This window comes from Bubalus kerabau, chromosome 8, assembly GCF_029407905.1.
Source record: "Bubalus kerabau isolate K-KA32 ecotype Philippines breed swamp buffalo chromosome 8, PCC_UOA_SB_1v2, whole genome shotgun sequence".
Taxonomy (NCBI): Eukaryota; Metazoa; Chordata; class Mammalia; order Artiodactyla; family Bovidae; genus Bubalus; species Bubalus kerabau.
In genome coordinates, this window is record NC_073631.1 from 96,899,878 (window position 1) to 96,905,566 (window position 5,689).

General features: G+C 48.7%; 1 long non-coding RNA gene across 1 annotated transcript; it reads right to left on the reverse strand.

Annotated features, from left to right (window-relative positions):
* Positions 1-4,477: 4,477 nt before the first annotated feature.
* On the reverse strand, positions 4,478-5,375 carry LOC129659492 (uncharacterized). The gene is made up of 2 exons (XR_008718092.1): positions 4,947-5,375; positions 4,478-4,864 (listed from the first exon to the last, which is right to left on the reverse strand). It is a non-coding gene; the product is annotated as an uncharacterized LOC129659492 (long non-coding RNA).
* Between the last annotated feature and the right edge of the window lie 314 nt (positions 5,376-5,689).

Genomic DNA, 5,689 nt, shown 5'->3' on the forward strand with positions numbered 1-5,689 from the left:
GGAGCTGCTGACTCAGCTGCCTGCAGGGCCCCGGCAGGTGCAATCAGTGAGTAAAGCGGAAGCCGTTCCATTGTGAGAGGGGAAGGAGTGATGGAGATGGGCAGAGTGGAGAGCATCTCTAAAGAGAGTGGCCTCTCCTGAGTGCTAATGGACTGTCTCCAAGCAGGAGGAACATGGGCGCTGCAGTCCTGACTTTTAAATTTTCCAGAGAAACTGAGGAGTCCAGATTTGTGCATGAATCTCCTGATTTCAACAACAAATCAAAAGTCTTTTACATACTCTGCCAACAAAAGAAAACCCACCTGTAGACCAGCTCTGGCCCCAGGCGTCAGTTTTGCTTTAGTGAATGCCTACCATGTGCCAGGTGAATGAAGCATAGCAGTTGCCCAAGAAACAGGATGAGACGAGGAGATGTTTTTGTGTGAACAAACCGTGGCAGCCCAGCATGATAAGGTGCCATCTGGACAGAGTGATGTGGCAGAAGGGGTTCTGTTATCTCATTTTATCTGCTCAAGGGTCCTCTGCAATAAGTAGTTTATCATCTAGGCTCCAGACAAGGATCTGGTGCTCAGCGAAACTTAGACCCCGGGCTTGGAATTCTTGCCTTTAAGTCCTACATCTGAGAAGATCCATTGGCGATGCTGGTGACCATTGGAGCCATCTGAACTGAGATGAGTGAGCCGAGGAGAACCAAAAGGGCAGGGAAGAGAAGGGACTACTCACCCTGTAAGAAGAGCCCCAGCTGCCAGTGTGCCCTGGGCCTCACTCAGACCCAGACAAGGCTCATTTCCAGCCACTTCTCACGTTGAAGAGGGCCTGCTTCTGCATTCGCCTTCCTTCCTATCCGCTGCTGTTCCTCTTCTCTCCTCTGTCAGCACCCTCCCAGCCCCCTGCAAAGCATCAGCTGTGGATGGAGTAGCTCTGGGCCTGTGGTAGGCCCTTTTGGTATCGGGAGGAACGTCCAAGCTTATCTGGAGCAGAAGCTTCGTGGGCTGAGGAAGACAAGCCTACATTTCCCCTTGCACCTCCATCTCAGTGGGCTGTGGGCCGCCCAGGTCCTCAGGCCAGGCCAGCCTGTGGCCTCTGCACAGCTCGTGCTCAGATGCCAGCATCAAGGACGCCCATCAGTGCATCCCATCTGGCCTCTGCTGTTTGCTCCAGATTGGCAGCTCTTGGAGAAGATCCACCCGGGACAGTGGAGACAGCCCAGAGGAAGGAGGCGCACAGAGCGGGGAGATAACGGCGTTAGGACTGGACTCGGAAATAGCTGGAGAATTCTGCTCCCGCTGCTGCTGGGTCCCTGAATGAGTCCCCAACCCACTCTGAATTTGAGTTTCTCCCTCCTGAAAAACCAGTGGGCTGTTAGTGGATGTTTGTTGAATACTGAAGTGTATTTCTGCGAAGAGTTGGAGACGGGGAGGCAAAGGTACCAGGATAATACTCATCTGCAGAGCAGGGCCAGCACCCCCAAAACCCAGGTCTTCCAGAGCCACCTTGTACGGCAAGGACAGGCCTGCGCCCTAGCCCTGTACAAAGGCCTTCCTAGCTCTAGTTTATGAGAACCATGGCCTATCTGCAATTAAGAGTGTTTATATGGTAGCAGTTAAAATAGTGAGCACTTGTACAGCTCTTACAATGTGCCTTGTTCTAAGAGATTTACATATACGTTGTTATTTATTAGTCTTTGCAAAAATTCTCTTACTATCCCTACTTTACAGATGAGCAAACTGAACCACAAAGAGGTTAAGAGGTAGCTTATTTAATACTTGGGGACGGGAGCTAGAAATATTCCCCAAACTTAATGCGCTTGTCAATAAAATTGTTGGTGTAACTTAACTGGGTCTCAACTCAAATTTCTTCTGAATTTATTTACCCTTTAAGAAACTCATAATTGTCAGTTATTAAATGGCTACTCTGCACAAGACACTATGCAAAATACTTTACACCTTTATTTCTAATCCTTCCCACAACCTCAGATGGAGGTTAGATTCCATTTTATAGGTGTGGGAGCTAAGACTCGGCCAATTCCGAGAACTAGTAAAGGAGAGCTGGGGTCAGACTAATAAGCCTCCCTCCAGAAGCTCAGCTCTTTGTGCCAAGCTCTCAGGGGACAGGTGACATAAAATAAGCTGCACATCTGGATCCCCATGTTTTATATACAGAACTTATGGCTGTGCTGGGTCTTCATTGCCATGCAGGCTTTCCTCTAGTTGCAGCAAGAGGGGGCAGTGTACGGTTGGCAAACTCCAGTTGCAGTGTACAGGCTTTTCATTGCAGTGGTGTCTCTTGTTGATGAGCAGGGGCTCTGACACGCGGGCCTTCAACAGTTGTGGCGCATGGTCTCGCGGCTCCCAGGCTCTAGAGCACAGGCTCCATAGTTGTGGCGCACTGGCCTAGTTGCTCCACGGCACACAGGATCTTCCCGGATCCGTGATTGAACCCATGTCTCCTACATTGGCAGGCAGATTGTTCACTACTGAGCCACCAGGGAAGCCCCTAGATTCTCATTTTTAAAGGAACCTCCAGCTGAGTCCTGAGCTCAGCCCACATGGTCTCCCAGCTCTCCCAGTGGTCAGTGTGTTCTGAGCAGGAGCTAATGGTCCTTAACCTGAGCGTGCCATACCAGGAGCATCCTCACAGTGGCTGGGCTTTTTCATCACATGCACACACCCATGCATGCATGCACACGCACCCGAACACACACAGGAACTTGTATACAGGCAAGCAACCACTACATCCTACTGAATGAGAGACCTTAATTTCCCGGGGGTTCCTTATTCAATCAAAATCCACAGAACCCCAAAAACATCCATTCCCACATTCTCATTACTTCCAAATAGCTCTGCAAAAATCCAATGTTAACTTTGTTAAATGTAAAAATAATGTTTGATGTAAAAATGTTGATTTTATTGCTAAGAAAAATCAGCCCTATGAGATTGTGCCAAGGGTGAAGGGTAGTGAAGTTGCTGGTGCTCGAACACATTCTTGAGTATGAACAGTCATGTTACGCCTTTTTTTTTTTTTTTTTTTGTCTGCACTGCATGGCATGCAGATCTTAGTTCCCAGACCAGAGATCAAACCTGTGCACCCTGCAGCAGAAGCTCAGAGTCCTAACCACTAGACCACCAGGGATGTCCCACATTATGCTTTCTTTAAAAACCCCAGGGGGCACTTCCCTGGCATCTGAGTGGTTAAGGCTCCAAGCTTCTACTGCAGGGGGCACAGGTTTAACCTTTGATCAAGGAACTAAGACTCCACATGCCAGGAAGTGTGGCCAGAAAATTAAAAAACTAAGTTAATAAAAAATAAAACCAAAAGCCCCAGGGCCCAAAGTCAGAGAGAGATCAGTTGATGTTAAAACCCAGGAAGCTTTGGGCAAGGAAGCAGGCCAAATCTTGGCAAAGCTGGGTTGTGGTGTCTTCAGTTAAGCCTAAACCTCAACCAGTCTTTGGGCTCCCCTGGCCCTTGTGTGCAAGAGACTTCTAAAGCTGGGAGGGACATTAGCCACCACCCATCATTAGGCCATGAAGTTTAAGCTTACAGGCACAGAGAAGCCCAGGGCCCCGTGACTGGTGGCATTGTTCCCAGACTTCTGACAGTGGAAGTCATCCGTACCCCCACGGCCCTCTGCTCCCTGAGTGCCTCCTGTGGCTTTTCCATTAAGACTCTCAAAACCCGAAATATTTTCTAGTTCCCTTACCAGAACTATTTTTATAGAGAGCTTTTTCTTTTTTTAATTCACAAGAGTAAAATTAAGAGAGATGAAAGACAGAATAGGATTCTTTATCCTAACCCACAGTTCTCATCGGTACAAAACACTGGTTAAACTCCATGGACAACAGACGTTTCTGGAGATCTATATCACCAATAGTGTGGAGTCGCTTGCCTCTCCCAATGAAGTGGCTGAGTCGGGTGTCACTCCTGTTCCGCAAATGAGCCAGGGGAGCTGGCTTGGTCTAGGCCGAGCATCCTGACTGTGAGTCCTGACATGCCCCAGCATTGCCCGGCCCACCTGCACAGACTGAATGAGACACCGAAAGCTCCTGGGGTCCACTGGTGATCAAAACCGCTCTGGATGTGAACAGCAGAAATCCGGAGGTGCCTGACAAAGACGGACCGGTGTCCTCGGAACCCAAGTTTGCACTCCCCAACAGGGAGGGGGTGGTATCGGGGAGGACACAGCTGATTGGCCCGCTGAAGTCACGTGTGTCTCCGGACTAATCAGCCTTGGGGCGGGGTAGCCAAGCCCAGCTGCGGGGCTGGCCGTCGCACAGGTGGAGCAGCCCTTGCAGGGGCTGGGATATGGATCCACCGCATGGCAGTTGCCATCGTTTCCACCGAAGCTGCGTCAACCAGGGAACAGTGAAGCTGGGATCCCTAACAGCTTCCCCACTGCCCTTCATTGCCTCTACGAAGATCCTCCTGAGTCTGTGAATGTCTTAAGTCAGAAAATTAGGAGTCATTGGATAATCAATAGCGTGTCCCTTCTCCCTGCTCCCACCACCCCCAATAACCTCAAGGTTTTTTAAAAGTTTTAATGATACATAATTTACATTCTATTAGGTGCATTCACTTTAAAGTGCATAAGTCAAGGGGCTTTAGTGTATTTACAATGTGTAACCATACACAAACATTTTCGAATTTCACATTTTCATCATCCCCAAAAGAAAAGGTTTTTTGGTTTTTTAAACATTTTTCTCGAAAAATAATTTGAAGCAGGTTATATAAAGGATGTGTGCAATGAGATTTTAAAAAAAGGAACTCAAGACCAAATAAAAGGAGGTCACACATTTGCCAACTGTGGGGTCAACATAGTGATATGATGAAGGTTCCCGTTTCGCTCCCAGTAAAGGGGTTCCTGTAACTAGAAGAAAGGAACAAGTCATCAGTTATTCAAAAGAAAGCACCACAAAAAAAAATTCTTTTTTAAGTTTAATGGTAATTACATTCAGCATCTTCCACGTTTTTTAAAGCATTGAGCATTACTTTAAAGTAATGCTCTGCCATAAGTGTTGGCTGAAGCTTGATCTGAACCTTCCTGGAATGGAAGTCTCCCCCTGCACTGGCTCCACTGGGGCTTCTCAGGGTGAGAGGTTGGCTAGAAAATGAGGCCGCAGGCTTGGGGAGGGCAGTGGAGGCCACAAGGAAGGCTCCGTCTTCCCAGCCTGGGCACTCAGCCCAGCTCCATCAACAGAGGCACTTCAGGAGGGTCTTATGTGTGTGCTTTCAATTTTGACATTATTCTGGGAGAGGCTGTAGGTAGTTATTTGCAGGTCGCTAAGGAAAGGGAGGAGGAGAGACCAGCATGATGAGCAGCTGACCACTGAGTCATGTGAAATGGTGCGGCTGGAGGCTGTTCGGGGCTCACCCATTCCCTGGTCATTGGGAAACACAGCTGAGGACATTCAAACCCCTACGTTCTCTAGAAAACCACCAATCATAGGAGCCACTCCTCCACCAGGGCTTCTTGTTGTTTAGTCACTGGGTTGTGTCCGACTCTTTTGCAACCCCATGGACTGTATAGCCCACCAGGCTCCTCTGTTCATGGGATTTCCCAGGTAAGAATACTGGAGTGGGTTGCCGTTTCCTTCTCCAGGGGATCTTCCCAACCCAGAATCCAGGTGGATTCTTTACCACTGAGCCACCAGGGCTTACTAAGAGGCAAAACAAGCCCAGCTGCCTCCAGGTA